The following is a 16,392-nucleotide window of genomic DNA, read 5'->3' on the forward strand; positions in this document are numbered from 1 at the left end:
TCAGTACACACTATACCTGCATGCCACCCAGCTTCTGATATTCAGGTCATTCAGGGTTTCTCAGTGTAAATGGTGGTTCTTGTAGCAGGTATCTTCTTGCATTGAGACTGGTTGGCCTGCAACAGAAGCTGAGCACTTGTGGAGTTCTGAAGAAAGCACCTGCAAAATTAAGCTATTCCTCTGTATTGTAGCATACTGGTGGAAAAACAGAGGTATCTGTTATAAGACACCTAAATGCAGGTATGCAATAACTAAAGCTCATAAATGAGCATCAGTGGAAAAACCACCTGGTACATCCAACCTGTGTAAATGTGAGGCTGCTAAAAACAGCAAACAATGTCCCATCCAGTATGTATAAGGAATACAGTCTACACAAGTTAATGTACTAGGAAGGACCCTTAGCAACTGCCAAACAGAACTGTTCCACCAGGATCTACCAGGTCTTATGGATCAACACTGAAACAAATGCACGTCTTGTTGCAATTCCTCAAAACAAAGTACTTTTTAAAAAGAAACAAAACTTTGGTGCAGCAATTTTGTTGGCTACATGGACAGTGGGATTGAGTGCGACCCCAGCAAGTTTGCCAATGACACCAAGCTGTGTGGCTCAGTTGATATGCTGGAGGGAAGGAATGCCATCCAGAGGGACCTTGACATGCTTGTGAGGTGGGCTGATGCCAACCTCATGAAGTTTAACTATGACAAGTACAAGGTCCTACACCTGAGTCAGGGCAATCCCAGGCACAGCTACAGGTTGGGCCGAGAAGAGATTCAGAGCAGCCCTGCGGAGAAGGACTTGGGGGCGTTGGTTAGTGAGAAAATGAACATGAGCCAGCTTCAGTGTGCGCTCACAGCTTGGAAAGCCAACCGTATCCTGGTCTGCAACAAAAGAAGCATGACCAGCAGGTCAAAGGAGGTGATCCTGCCCCTCTATTCTGCTCTTGTAAGACCTCACTTGGAGTATTGTGTGCAGTTCTGGTGTCCTCAACAGAAGAAGAACATGGAGCTGTTGGAGCAAATCCAGAGGAGGGGATATGAGTATAATAACGGAGCTGGAGCACCTCCTGTATGAAGGTTCAGCCTGGAGAAGAGAGACCTGTCTGGCTGCATGGAGACCTCATAGCAGACTTCTAGTATCTGATGGGGGTCTACAGGGATGCTGGAGAGGGCCTCTTCATTAAGGACTGTAGCAATAGGGCAAGGAGTAATAGGTTCAAAGTGAAACAGGGGAGATTCAGGTTAGATAGAAGGAAGAAATTCTTTATTGTGCAAGTGAGACACTGAAACAGATTTCCCAAAAAACCTGCAGATGCTCCATCCCTGGCAATGTTCAAGGCCAGGTTGGACAGAGCCTTGGGTGGCAGAGTTTAGTGTGAGGCGTCCCTGCCCATGGCAGGGGGGTTGGAACTAGATGATCTTAAGGTCCTTTCCAACCCTAACTATTCTATGATTCTATGATCTGAAAAAAATACCGTACATGAATTGATACATTTTTTTTTCAGTCTGCTAAAGCCATTATCTATCTATGTATAGGAGAGTAAAGGAATTAGCCTCCTTTTAAACTGTGGTGACAGAAAAGAGCAATAGAGCACATCCCCTAATGGTAGACTTGCCTAATTTGGCTAATAGACTGTTTTGGATTTTGTATAATTATATCAGATGAGAAATTATTGTAATTAAAACAAAATTAAAGTATGATGTAAAGGCATTATATCAAACTAAGGATACTTGTACAGGAAAAAAGTAGGTATGCTGATAGAAACAGGTTTATACTTGTATACTTCCATGTATGCTAGAAAGTAGCATGGCATTAACTTCATTGGTTTCTAAATTAATATAGCTATCAGCTATAGCTATATGATGTGTATAGATGTGTATAGCTCCATACACGTGTGTACACCCACCTACATCCTGTTCTCCCTTCCACACTGTACACAGTAATTTACTGTTCTTTTCTGTAAGAGCAGCCATTTCAGTAATTTGTAATGCAGACAGAGCAATTCATATGCTGCAATTTATATACTTTATTTTTCCACAAAGATCCAATTTAAAAACAAGAGCAAAAAGAGGATAAATTAATAGAGCACCCATCCACACTGTATTGACTAAAGTTTTCAATCACAAACCACTTCAGAAATAAGCAACTGAGTCCTACATTAAGATACACACTCGCACAAACACACACGCGTGCACACATGCAGACACAAAGGAGAGACTAACAGTTATTTATATTTCCTACTTTGAGAGACAGGAAAACTCCTTTTGCATCTGCTTTTTTCTCACTAAGAAGAATAATTTTAATTACAGTCACTTGGCAGGAAGCCAATTTAGATTTTTTTTAAATGACATCTGTCTAAGCATTTTTAAACTTCCTGCTCAATGGAACTTCCTTCATCTTATAGATCAACACCCAGTTACAGCAAAAAAGAAAAGGGAGTAGCAAATGATTTATTCATTTTTCATGTTAACTCTTATCAGATATATCAAGTGGTTCATTGTTCTGAGAACTGATGGTACAGAAAGCAGATTTACAGGGGGAATTTAGGACTCAAGCAGTCTGGGAAAGGGAAAAAAAAACCCATGCATGGAAAAATCCAACACAGTTGTAATTTAACCCTAAACCAACTCAACAGTTCCTGTTCCGCAGACTGATTTTCCTAGGTTTGGCTAAACTCTCCTCCCCCCCTTGAAAATAAATTATGGTTGGGAATAGAGCAAGCGTTGGGGTAATATACTTAAAATTGAGAACATGAGGCATCACAGCCAGTGGATGTCATCTATGCCAGCTTAACTCTAGGCAAATTTCTGCTGCACCAGTTCCTCTGGGCTTTGGCAGTGTCACAGAAGTAGAGTCTGGACTCAAAGTCCACCTCCCAAACTGGCAGAGCCCCCTGCTTCAGTCAGGTAACAGGAACAGGAACAACAAACCCCAGAGCTCTTCTAACAAAACTGAGCACAGAAAAAGCAAACATTTTAATTTCAGATGCTGAGTATTAAAACTGCTTTCCCTCCTCTTCCTTTCATTGTGCCATTAGTTGTGGCTTACAAGGCTGTATTGCATGGCTTGCCGTTTTCCTTCTGTATGAGAAGCATGGTGATCTGAGAGGTGAAAAAGAAGAGGAAAAACACTTCTAGAGATGAAAGCTTAATAATGCAGAAGCAGCAAGAGAAGAGAAATCAAAAGAGCTGAATAAAAAGTGGGTGTTGTGGTATGGAAAGAAAGATGCAAGGACGGAGGCAGCAGTGGATGAGGTGGTGAGGAGCCACCCCATCAGCAGTCACAGCTTTTCAGGTATCCCAGCCTTTCCCTGAGGTTTAGAAAGGTGACGCAGGTCTGGAGCTGGGGAAAGGCTGGGGTCCATGCTACACTGGTGAGCAGAGAGTGGGAGAGCTGGGGAACAGCGTGGAGGAGCACATTTTATGTGTCCTTCTGGCCTCTTATTCCCTGCTCTGCTGGAGATCAAACCATAGGCGCATACCCACACCTGGCTAGCGGAAGTCCCAAAGGGATGGGATTTATAACACACATCAGACACACAGCTGGTGTTAGCTATAAGAGTATCTGTCTCTTGGCTGGCCCCACTGCTGGGACACAGGTAAGGCTAATGAATTGTTAATGCCTTGACACCAAAGCTGCATTTTCGTTCTTCGCTCCAGACAACCTAGATTTTATTCTTTTGACTTACACATTTCCTCAAGCAGGGTAAATCATCTTTCAGGATACATGAACAACACAAATGACCTGGAAAAACAAAGTCTCCCTCCTGCACTTTCTGCCTCCACGCAGATCTAACCTACAGCCGTCGTGAAAGCACTGCAAAAGTTTCCATGTAATTTTTAATTTCCTGGCCCTGGCTGGAACCAGAACTGTGAGTGCTGGAAGCCTCTGGAGGAAAAATTGGTATTGTCAGATTCTGCCCTAATTTTCCAAGATCCAGGAGTTTCAAAGAATATTGCAGCTCTTTAAATGTTTGGAGACTTTACTCTCACAAGTGGCTGACTGCCTTCTGACTTGAGTCAACACAGCTGGAAAACTGAGTGAAAAAAAAAAACATCCCTGAAACCTCACCAAAAAACAGATGTTGCCATTGAGCAGAGCTACTGTATTAATATAACACTAGCACCCCTGCACTCCCTGAAACAACATTAATAGCTCTAATAGATTTCCCAAACTGTGTTTTACGCCACAAAGAAAGAAGGAGAAATATATTTGAAGACCTGAAGCAGACTGTGGAGAGGTATGGTTTTGGTGCTAGCTATGGGATTATGTGCAGTAAGAAAAATCTCTGTTTTTAGGGAGCACAGGCTGTGTTTGTTATTTAGCAGAAAGAGATCAGGACCAGTGATTGCAACGTTACTGCCAGACCCATGGTCAGCTGGATATGAATGATGTGTCATAACACATGGTTTGGTATGATGGTACTGAACACACAAATGTTGCTGACATGTGCCCGGTGTTGTGAGCCACACAGTTTAAGTAGGGTCAAGAGTTTACATGTACCCCTGGGGCACACAGTTTCCCCCCAATAGTACTTGCATTGTAGCTGTAAAAGAAAACAGCACTGTCAGCAGCAAAGCAAAGTTTCCAGGGCCATTTTGCTTAAAAAATAGTGAAATTTCTTTGCATACTCTCATCAAAGATATTTTTCTATCAACTACATATGCGTCACAGGATGTAGATGCATTGTGTGATATGACATACACACAGCTAATCAGGAATGCAAGCAAGAACTGAAAAACAACAGTGGTTTGTTTAAATGCCCTTTTTCATCTCATCCAGCCAACATCCCATTATGAGCCACAGGGGGGCCAGCTTTCTGAGGCCACCAAGATGTCAACAGTTGGAGAAAACATTCACTCAAATGCCCCTGGGGTTGCTGTGAAAGCAGTCACTGACATGACATCCACAGCCTTCTGCAGTGGAAGCAGCAGTGCAGATTTGTTAGCAGGCTACTTGAAGTTGCCACAAACCAGAGGAAACTCATGTTGGAGAAAAAAAGCAGACCTCTCTCTCTTTACCACTGCACACAGCATCCCCTTCTTTTCTTAGCCTTTGGCATAGCTGATAAGGGGTCTTTGGAGCTGATTCAGAGTGCAGACAAGATGCATGCAACCCATGTGCCTCGGCCACTGCACAAGTAGGATAATGCTGGTTTGGTCTGAACCAGCTACCAAGGCAAAAATGGTTTCAGTCTTCATGCTGCTTTGTTGTGATGGAGCCCTAAGACCCCTGGCAGTACTGAGTGATTTTAGCACTAAATTCATGTTGAATCACTGATATGACTTAGACTACTATGAATATCAACGTCCTTAATTCTCGGGTAGTTTACATTTAGCAACGATAGCAAAAGTAAAGCTAAATTAAAAGTATAAATATGATGAGGTGTTTCAAATGCAGAGCTGTACATTATAAATAATGTGCTGAATAGATCCAGTGCTCTGACACTTAACAAAATAAAAATACAGCACCTTTCGCCTCATAACCTCCAGACATTTTTTAAAAACCAGATGGGGAACCTGACTCATGAACAAGGTAAAATGCTTTGCATAAGGTCACAGATCACAAATTCAGTGCCAGAAAAATCAGTTCCTTCAGCTAATTCCCCTGCTTTATCACCAGATAATATTGGCTACAGTACACTTGAGCAATAAATTAGACTTTAAAAAACTCAAGTGTATTAGCAAATTATAATTACGCACACATTCTGCAATGAGATTGTTTTTATAATAAGAGGTAGCAAAAACTAGTGCCGATAAATTGTACACTGTAGGAGAGTATTACTCCTTCTTAGAGGCAACAACAAATACTTTTGCCAGATTTCGATGATACAGACGTGTATGTATGCCTGTGCATGTTTAGAATACAGTAAAAACAATAACAGCCTGGCCATGCTCACTGCTGTGTACCTTGATGGGGAAGATAAGTGATGCTAGATCCAGAAAACCCTTCAGGGCCCAGTTTAATTCAAAGATACACAGTATTTTGTACATTAACACTGCTAAACATGTGAATCGTGTTTCCTGGAGTGGATGATTTAAGCAGAAGCCCCAAAGAGACACCAACTGTGCTTGATAACTGCATAAACTGCATTGACAGTTACTGCTTCTTTGCAGTTAGATGCTGATTGCAAAATCAGGATGACAAAATCAGACATACCATATTCAAACTTTGATTCTTAAAATGAGATTCCAGATTAGGACAGCCCTCGTAAATAAATGCTTTGATGTTAAAGGGCACTGAACACACTGAACATTTAAAGCTCTTAATGCTGGTGGAGATCACTGGTGTTTAGTCCCTCTAATGAACTTGGGCACCTATTTAGGTGCTTAATATAGAGTTAGGGGTCTAACATTAGGCACCCATGACTGAAAATACCACTGCTAAATACTATTTGTGCAGGCTGATGCTGAAATACTACTATGAACTTTCCATAATGTCATGAAAAAGTAGGAGATATAATAAAATTATAATAATATGTTCTCCTCCTTAATGCCCTTCAGCTGAGAATCTCAGACATCCATTATGAGAAACAAAAGCATGCTCCATTTACCACATGAAGGGGCTGTGGTCTCAGAGCAAATCAGAAGTTAAGAAAAGTCAGAATCAAGGAGTTTGAGTAACGTTAAGCCAGCATCCACTCCCCAGACCAGAAACGAGCCTTTCCCTCTCTGTTCAGAGGAGGACAAACAGCACGCCTCTTAGCAAGCTTCTCATGGTTCTTCTGAGAAGCTCAACATCAAGTGTTGGTACAGACTGCCCAGGGAAGTGGTAGAGTCAGCATCCCTGGAGGTATTTAAAAGATATGCAAATGTGGCACGTAGGGACATAGTTTAGTAGTGGACTTTGCAGTTTTAGGTTTACAATCAGACTCTGTGATCTTAAAGGTCCTTTCCAACCTACATGATTCTGTAATTTTATGATCATGGATGCTATAGGTCAGGTCTGAACGTGCAACAAAGTTGAATCAAAAGGGAACAATATTTTCAGCTTAGAGTTTACTAAGACACCCCCCTCTCCCCTCCCCACACTGACAAAGGAAACAACCGCATTGCTCACTGGGATCTTTACTGGTTTGTTCTCCTTAAATCAGCCCAAGCTACCCCCTCCCCCTGGCAGGAATGCTGGTCAAACATATGCTTCTGCAGATGAGCTGAGTGCCAGCTGGCACAGGGTAAGAGGGGCACTCATGCACAAAAAGGTTGGTCCACATCTTCTGACTGAAGATGCCGTTATCTCTTGTCACCCACTCCAGCCCTTATGTCCTACAACTAAGCCGTGGTGTGGTGGGTCTGCTTTGCCACTCTGCTGTACAGCCATCTCTCTTCCACAGGATTAACTGTTTAGCTGCTAGTGGGGTGAAACTATTTGGACACGTTTGTTACTGCTTAACAAGCAATACTGTTGATGAAGCAGTTAAACCACATGCTGCTATATCACGCTAATAAGCAAAGCCCTTGTTGTTTGTTCATACACCAACAGAACCAAAGCGGTATGTACCAGATAGAAAACAGAACTAAGGGATGTGTCAGTAATCATTAACTTTACAGCTATGTGACTTCATACATATTCTAGAAACCCAAGATGCAGGGGTTTACACCCCTTCAAATCTTACCCTCTTCCCATTGGTGCTGTACAACCAGAGTCACAGAATTATAGAATTATAGAATAATTTGGGTTGGAAGAGACCTTCGAAGTACAGCCCTCAAAGTCTGATTGCCGGGAGCCAGCAGCCAAAGATGCATTCAGGCTTTTGCTCAAGGTCATTGCTGGCACCTTCCTCCTGGCAGAAGAAAAGCCCTCCTGCCTGAGGTGGCTGTACTGTCCCTAGGTCAACGAGGGAGTAGCAGCAGCCCATCAAGCAGCCTTTCTCCATGGCAGATCACCCAGGCTCTTACTGCAGGAGATTTAGGCTGGGCTAGTTCAGGGAGTGAGAAAGCAGACCTCTGAGTTTAAATCAGCCCATTCACTGGCAAATGATGTGAGTAGATACATACCTGATGCTGGATGCAGGGGCAACACAGCCTCTACACCCAGGGGCTAGGATAAATACTGGTGACTACAGCAGCCTAGGCTAGAGAAAGTGTTAAGCCCTCATTAAGAGAGTGATGAATACTATCTCATCTGGGAGACCTACATCATGACAAACACAAGAAGCTACTTCCTCACACCCCCGTGTTTGCCAGTAGTTATACTGCTGCTGAGCAGGCCCACAGCCTCTGGTAGAAATGGAGGGTTTGAACTCCACCACCCCTGCAGGTGCCCTCAAGCAGCCTGATGAGCGGGCTGTGCACCAGCCCCAGATGGCTCTAGACGAGCACAGGGCTGCTCCCCATGGCATCTGGCTGCCTGTGCTGAAATCAGGGCAGTTTGGAGCAATGAGGACTGCAGATGGAAGAGGAGTAGCCCTTCCTTTTCCTCTCTCTGCTTTTCTGCTCCCCCAGCCTTCTCCACGACTGCCTATTAACAACACAAACAGACCCTGCTCAGTGACTGAAACTGCTGTAGCAGAAAGATTGAATGAGACAGGGAAAAAAATGCTTTTGCAAATTCAAATTCTCATCTTTTAATAATACAAACAGCTTGCCTTGCTGAAGCAGCAAAGCCAGGTGTTGATAGGTATGTCTACTTCCAGTTCACAAAGAAATTAAAAGATCACTGGCACCAGCCTTTGAACAGATGACTACCTCCTTGTCTGCACTGCTGCAGCTGGTACTGTGGACACCATGCAGCTGGCACTGAGCTCTTTAGCTCAAGACCCAGGCAATCACTGCTTGACATGCAAGCTCACCTCACCTGAATCACCTCCACAGCCCCCAGATTATTAAATGCCAATATTCCTGCATGAATGCATACTTTTTCTTACTGCCACCTGGGAGTGGCTCTTACCATGTAGACGGTGAGGTCCAGCCCCACCAGAACTTTACAACCTCAGCAAAATCTTTGTAAGCCCCATTTTCCCACCCGCACTGAGTGGGGATGGTGCCCCTGGTAGCAAACAGGCTGGAACAACATGCCAGAGCAGGAAGGATGCAGGACCTGCACAGCAGGGATTCCCCTGGCCATTTCCAAGCTCATAAAGAAGCATATGGCAACACGGGCTGAGTGTGAACAAGGCATACTGCAAAATGTTACAAGGTCCTTTACAAGGCAGTGGGCTTTCTTTTTTTTTGTTGTTTTTTTTTTTTTTTTCCATTTTCCAGTGTATTACAACAAAATATTCTCATCTTGTTTGCACTGTTTGGATAATAAATAAGCTGCACCATTTTTGTTTTGCACAATAACGCTTTCTCAAACCCCCATCGATTTATTTGTACATGCATACAGACACAACATCTGCTACAAAATTTTCTGGTGAAATCTCCGCTAGTTAAAAATATTAGAGCCACCTCTGCTCCCACATGGAACACAGAAATGTTATATAGGGGTTGGCTTTCCCAGCTGGGCTTTATTTCAGTTGTAAATAAAGTTATTAATACTCCAGACAGCATAAATAGCTATGTATCTAATTTCAAACATCTGTAATTATCAGTCTGCTATCTATTAGTTTGCTTCTTTAGACTTTTCCAAACGGGCTTAACTATGCCACAGACACTTTCGCATTTAGTCCCAGCTATTTCAATTGGGAAAATGTGGCTGCAAAGAGGGTGACTTATCTGCAACTTTCCAGTATCTGTCGGTATGACATTCTGATTTAATATGGAGGTTATAGGGCATGTATGTTTTATTATGCTCTGGCCATTTCATGACACTTGCAATTACAGAATTAATAGTGTTGATGCTAGGAATTAGAAATAAACAATAGTTCATTTAATGATTGATATTCACCTGAAAACAAGATTATCTTTAATGTAATTGAATAATTAGTTATTGATGAAGGGCTCATGATTAATTACAATTTACCTGCCTTAGCAGGATTTTAAAGATCCAGTATTCATTATTTTCAATGACAATGAAGAAATAAATAAGGAGAAGTTGCAACTGTTTAATGTCATGATTTCAACACTATGATTATTAAAAGGAGTTAAAAGATCTGAAAAGTCTTCCTAATACATTAAAATCAAAACCTGGCTCAGTAGAGATGTTGCCCTCTGCTTCTGGGCTACATGTTCCTCTCCATTGTGAACCTTCTGCATTTGAGCCTGAGGCTTTGGGCCAGAGTTTCAGCTGGTGCAAATCAGCATAGCTCCTTTGAAGCCAGTAACATACACAGTAAAAAATTCAATTTCATTGGGTATTTGTATAGGTCACAGAGATCATTACACTTTGGGAGGAACCTGGATGCTGAAATTGTGGGATCAATTGAAAAATACCACATAAATAGTTAATATAGCACATAATAGTTGCTGTGTAATCAATCAATGATGGAAACATAAGGACTGATTTATCTGACATCACATCAAAGTATCACAGCTATGTTAATCATACCCAGGAAGGGCAGAAGGAAGCAGACATGTTTATGAAAGTAAATATCTTACAAAGACAGATACTGCTAAAACACTGAGTAGGTTTTAGCCCTGCTGCTTTCATTTCTGCTTGCAAAAGGGAGTATGAAGGGACTCTGATACTGGCTAAAGAAGCTGCTAAGAAATGTTTTCAGGATTAGAGATGCTGCATGCCTTTCTTAAGGCACTCATTACTGCATGCACTTTCTTTCTGAAGGCACTCATTCCTTCATTTTGGCTTGATAATCAGTGTCCCCAATCTCAGTAGTCCTTGACCAGCTCAGAGAACTCAGCATGTTTTCATGAGAGGGGAAGAACAATAGATTCATCACCACACAGATTTCACCACTGACAGCAAAGAGGTTCCAAGGGGGATCAAATCATTTCAGCACAAAGCATCACTGGTTTTCTGGCTGTATTCAAGAATGCAACGAGTGATGGGATCCCTCCAAAGAACATAAAAAGTTATCAACTAGATGGAAAATAAAGGTGCAAGCACTATAGGTTTCCAAAAGCACTTAAGCCAGGTGACAAAATAATCCTGATACAGTTGATCCAAGACTTCTCCTTAAGTTCTTTTGTTATGCATGTCTTTGCGGAATAACTTTCTCCTTATGGAGCCTCCTCTAGTCCCTACTTTTGGATGGAAAGGATTTCACTATGCTCCTTTCTTCCCCCACCCCCTATACCCTAATTCAGACGTGTACCTTGCCTTTTCCCTCCCCTATCCTCCCCAAAGCACAATTAAAAAAAAAAAGGAATTAAAATGAAAATGTAATTTACAAGGTGGAAATAATATAACAAATGATGCCTTATGGGGAAACCCCACTGCTCTAATAAAGAACTAGCAGGATCTTGGGATCATTCCTTGTTGGAGAGGGTTAATGGAGGCCCTGCTCCTTTGCATCACAGTATTAAGCCTGACATTTTTAAAGGAGAAAACACTCCCCACTGAAACATAAAAGGCTTTGCCTACAGCACTGTCTATATGTACCACTTCTCTTATGATGCAAAGCTGAAGCATGGGAAGCTATAAACCACTCTGCAGTCACTGCCAGCAGACAAAGGAGAAGGCCAGAGACTACAGTGAGAGTTAAAACAAACGGTTAAGATTATACAGCTCACTTCATTTTCCCTTAGGAAACTGAAACATCCTTTTCATTCTACTCCTGCTTCCCCTAAATCAAGTTCAATCCACTCATATGAAAGGGCCACAATACAATACCCTTAAGGAAAACGTATCCCAACTGTGATGTGCCCTGTTTCTATCTGAAGACCTTGGAGGTCAAGGCTCTACTAAAAGAGCAACCAAATAACATGAGCCTGGAGAAGTTAACCAAGAATCATTTGCAGCAGCTGTCTATGAGAATCGGAGGGAAACGCTGCGTAAACTGATGGCTTTGGGGAAGTGACCCTGGATTGTGTGATGGCAGATTCAACCAGTGCCTTATGGGAGTGTCTTGAGAAATTCAAAATTCAGAAAAATTATTACCTGGAAAAGGCCTCCTTTATGACTTCCTCTGACATGGTAAGCTGTGAAAATATAATTTCTTTCTACAGTTTAGCAAGATTTTACCCACTATTAAAAGGTTAATATGGAAATGAAAACCATTAAAAAGATATCTGTGCTCACCAATTCACTAATAACAGCTTTGATCATTAAAGATGAGTTTTATTTAACAAATGCCCTGCTACTGCCAGGACTTAGGTTCTCGATCTCTCTTTCTTTATTCCTGTGATACATTATAATTACAGCTAGTGATGTTTTAATAGACAATTAAAGTTGGCTGTGAAGGCCTGGGACACGTTCCATGATCCACAATGTGTAGGTGGTGTGTGGAGAAGGAGTTTTGTTGGCCTTTTCAAATGAGACCCTGAGAACCTGCTTCCATGTGAGGGCATATGCCGCGGTGACCCATGTGCGCTCCACTCACCCAGTTCAAAATTCACATTACTTTATGATGAAGTCCTACACTAAATTAAAATTTCTTCATTTTGACTGAGGCAAGTGTGGGGGGGCAGCTACCCAGGCTTGCAGATTTGAAGGGAATGTAAGCTGTGGTGCAGGCAAAAGGTTGGTTGGCCAACTGTTGCTCTCCTGAATCCAGCTCAAGAGCATCTTGAGGACTCTGCAATCATAGCCAGAAGTTTTGATGGTGACCTTAGGGAAATCCAAGCTCTAGTATCCTGAAGGGGACACCGGTAACCTGAGTACTTATCTAGGGTCCTAATTAGTTCAGTGGTGTTTCACTGAAGAGCAATGGTCTAGCCATCTGTAGTTTCTGTATTAGGGAAGGAGTCAACATCTCTAACAGCAATATACAACCTTAAATCCACATTGTTTTGTCAGTTTAAGTACACACTGCAAGCTTTTAGGAATCCATGTCCTATGAGGTTTTTTGAACATTGTATGCTCCAATAAAACCCAGATCTAGGGTGGAAATTCTCAGCGGTACTGTAGCAATAATCACAGGAATAAGGATTGAGCTACATTCCCTCAGGAAGTCTGCTTTGCTTTCTGGTTCCCATGCAGCAGGGATGTGTAAATTATTCAAATGTACTGTGCAGGAAAAGAGGGCTTGTATGAAAATAAGTACAATTGTTATTTAAGAAGAGAAGGAAATAATGAAGAAAGAGCTTTTTAAAACACATCCGTAATTTTCCCACAAAGCAACAAGTGGAATTTGTACACAGAACTATTTACTGAGAAACACTGGTTTGTTTGCTTTTCAAAAATACATTTTTTCAATCAGAAACACAAGAAATAGGGATACAAAGCAAGTCTGAGGAATTTAGAAGTGAAATTAGTGGCTTTAAAATATGCCAGTAACTGAGAACCTGTTCAATTCTTTCACTAGCAGAAAACTCTTTAAATCTTGAAGTTCATTTTACTTACAACTAAGGCTCTGCAAAGTTGGACTCACACCCATAATATACATTTCTCTGCTTGTTCTGGCACAGAAGAGAAAAACAGGGAATTACAACTGACCTGGCACAAACCTTCAAACCAAGCTTGTGACAGCATTTACAAAGCTAATGCTGTGTGACATAGTTAACAGGTCAAATGAAAGCAAACCAGCAAGTGGAAGTAAATGATGTAAGAGAATTATGTTTAATTTGGGGAATCAGAACAAAACTTCAATTGCTGTGTTGCTGCCTTGGAAATAATGCCTGATGGATTTAGAACTCTAAATGGAAGAAAAAAACCTTGCCAGCGGCAGCTGCACTTTACACTTGAGTACCCACATGGGGAAACCAGGGGCAGGTCCCCAACCAGGGTAAATTGCCTTAGCTCTCAATGGGACCTGAATTCAGTGGGAGTCTATCTGTTCACCAACTTCAATGAGCTGTGAACTACATCTGGGAGTGCCAGGTTTCCACAATTTCAGAATCTCTCTTCCTCATTAAAACGTACTTACTAGTGACAGCAGCCAATGTTAACCTAATGACCAAACAAGTTAATTACTGACAAGAAGTGTTAATGCATTTTTATGCACCGCTCATGACAAAATCATCTATGAAGAAAGTAGGGCAAGATCCTCACCCCTGGCTGGCTTGAAGAAGTTCCCTGTCCAAACACCATGGAAGATCTCCAACAACTGCCTTGAAAGGCTAAATGCAAGGAATACGATGGGCTGGGGGAATCTGTGAAGCATCAGTACTGTGGAGTCTTTATCTGGCCTTTTCATGAAGATCCTGCTTTCACTTAGATTTCTCAAGGCTTTAAATATTAAAGGAGGTGTAGCCCTTGCCATAGGGAAGCTGACACAAGGAGACAAGGTGCCAAAAGGACGTTCTCTGGCTTTTTTACCTTATAACTTTTGAACACTTTTTGATCCCTTCTCCTTTGTCCTGAAAACCATACCAAGCTGCTTAGAGTAAGTCTATACTGCAGTTAAGGCCACAAGTATGGATGCACCTGCTAATTTACCTTTGAGCCAGCTAAGAGCAATGAAAACCACACCAGAAATAGAAAGGTCAGGAGAGCTGAAATTCACCTTAGTAGCTAGGTGAATGCTCAGATAATCATAGTGTTATAGAACGGTTTGGGTTGGAAGGGGCCTTAAAGATCGTCTAGTTCCAAGCACCTGCCATGGGCAGGGACACCTTTCACTAAACCAGGTTGCTCCAAGCCCCATCCAGACTGGCCCTGAACACCATCAGGGATGGAGCAGCCACAACTTCTCTGGGCAACAACCTCTATATTTACTTGTCCATCTGAGCTAAGGTTATTTAGCTAACTAAAAGCTAAGCAAACCTATTATCTTAGTTACACAGCAGCCATACTATTAAACATGGAGTGTATACAGATCAGGCCCAATCCAGCACCTTTTTTGTTTCTGGGGTTGGTAAAGACTCAGTGAGCTGCTTCTCACTGACATTCAAATGCCCCTTAGAATGCTTCTCACTTGTTTTGTTGGTTCTGTAGACTGTTGGCTTCTCATAGCAGAGATAGATATTCTGGCATGAAATCAAGAGTAACGTAAATTTCTGGGCCTCAGCACAACCCATAAACATCCATAATAGCACTTACAGGAGAAGCAGCAGGATCCTGCTGGCTTGTTCAGACAGAGGAAAACCAAAGAGGATATTTTGAAAGCCAAACCCAGTATGCAGGTTCCCAGTTTCCACCAAGGGATGGTGAGATTTAGCCTAGAATGTTGCAGGGGATTTTCCAAGGCATAAATGGCAGATAGCTTGCTCAGCTACCACTTCAGCCTTTGAGAAGCAACTGGTGAAATGTCTGACCTGAATCTTCTCTGTCCAGCACCCTGCCAAGTTACTCATTCTTTTATAATCTGAGCATAAAATGCATCCTGAGGTTCTTCACCTTGGAGCTGCCTAAGAAGGAATTACACAAAAGACAGACCACAGGGCATCAAGCTCACCAACACCTCAATGGAATATGAGTGATAACAGAAGGCAGTAAGTGAATTTTTAAAAGAGTTTGAGTCACCTCAGAACAATCCAATTCAAATGGCCCCTGACAGGCTTAAGAGTAAGGAAGGATTGCTACATCCATTCATATCCTTCAGCTTTCCAACATGCTTTCAGTACGGAGCATACTGCAGGCAAAAGTGAGGAACAATGGTATTACACCACACACATCCCACCCAGAAACTGGATCCACCTTTGAGACACAGCTGCCCATATTTTTGGCTCATGTACCAATTATTAAGAATGAGAGATAGGACTCTCTTAATACAAAACAACAAACCCAAACCCTAGCTCCACGCTCCCAACACCAAACCCTTAAGCAATACTGGAAGTATTAAGAGTCTTAATTGCTCTACAGCTTCAAGAACTCAACCTCCTGAGAGTTCTGCATTAAAAGATAATTCTGGCTGCCATCTCACAGCACTGTGCTAAGCAGGAAAGCTCCATAACCTGCCATAAACACAGACAGGAATACAGTATTGCTGTAAATACCATCATGTCTCAGAGCAAAATCATAGTGACAGGCACTCTGGTCTGCTGCAGTTTACAATTGCATGAAACAGGGGTGTGAGTAGGGTACAGTAGCAAATAACAGGTATAGATTTCAAAACAGAGAAACGCATTATTTGTAAAAAAGATGCAGGCCGAAGAACTGAAAGGCAAAATATACTGATAGAATCTTAAGTCTCTGGATGTTGATCTTATTATGCTAAATAATTACTTTATCCTCTTTTCCACAGTGCCATGTTTACTTAGCAGGCATTAAAAAAGGAGGAGAGGAAAGGGGGTATAAGAACAAAACCTACAATGACTGAAGCTAAATTTATACGCACAACAGAGACAGATAAAGCATCCCAGGGGACCTTATCAGTTTTACACAATAACCAACAGGCTGTTTCCTGTATATAGCAGCTTAAGGTCGGCGGATGTTTATTAGAGGCAGAGGGGAAAGGAAATGCAGTATCTTTGACTGACACAGCATGGATATATGAGAAGTGCTATTTATGCTTT

At 42.0% G+C, this 16,392-nt stretch overlaps 1 protein-coding gene across 3 annotated transcripts in view; it reads right to left on the bottom strand.

The window, feature by feature from the left end:
• Positions 1–16,392, bottom strand: part of TBXAS1 (thromboxane A synthase 1) — a 228,635-nt gene that overhangs the window by 22,297 nt on the left and 189,946 nt on the right. The gene's annotated exons all lie outside the window — the stretch shown is intronic.

This window comes from Melopsittacus undulatus, chromosome 5 (genome assembly GCF_012275295.1).
Source record: "Melopsittacus undulatus isolate bMelUnd1 chromosome 5, bMelUnd1.mat.Z, whole genome shotgun sequence".
Lineage (NCBI taxonomy): Eukaryota > Metazoa > Chordata > Aves > Psittaciformes > Psittaculidae > Melopsittacus > Melopsittacus undulatus.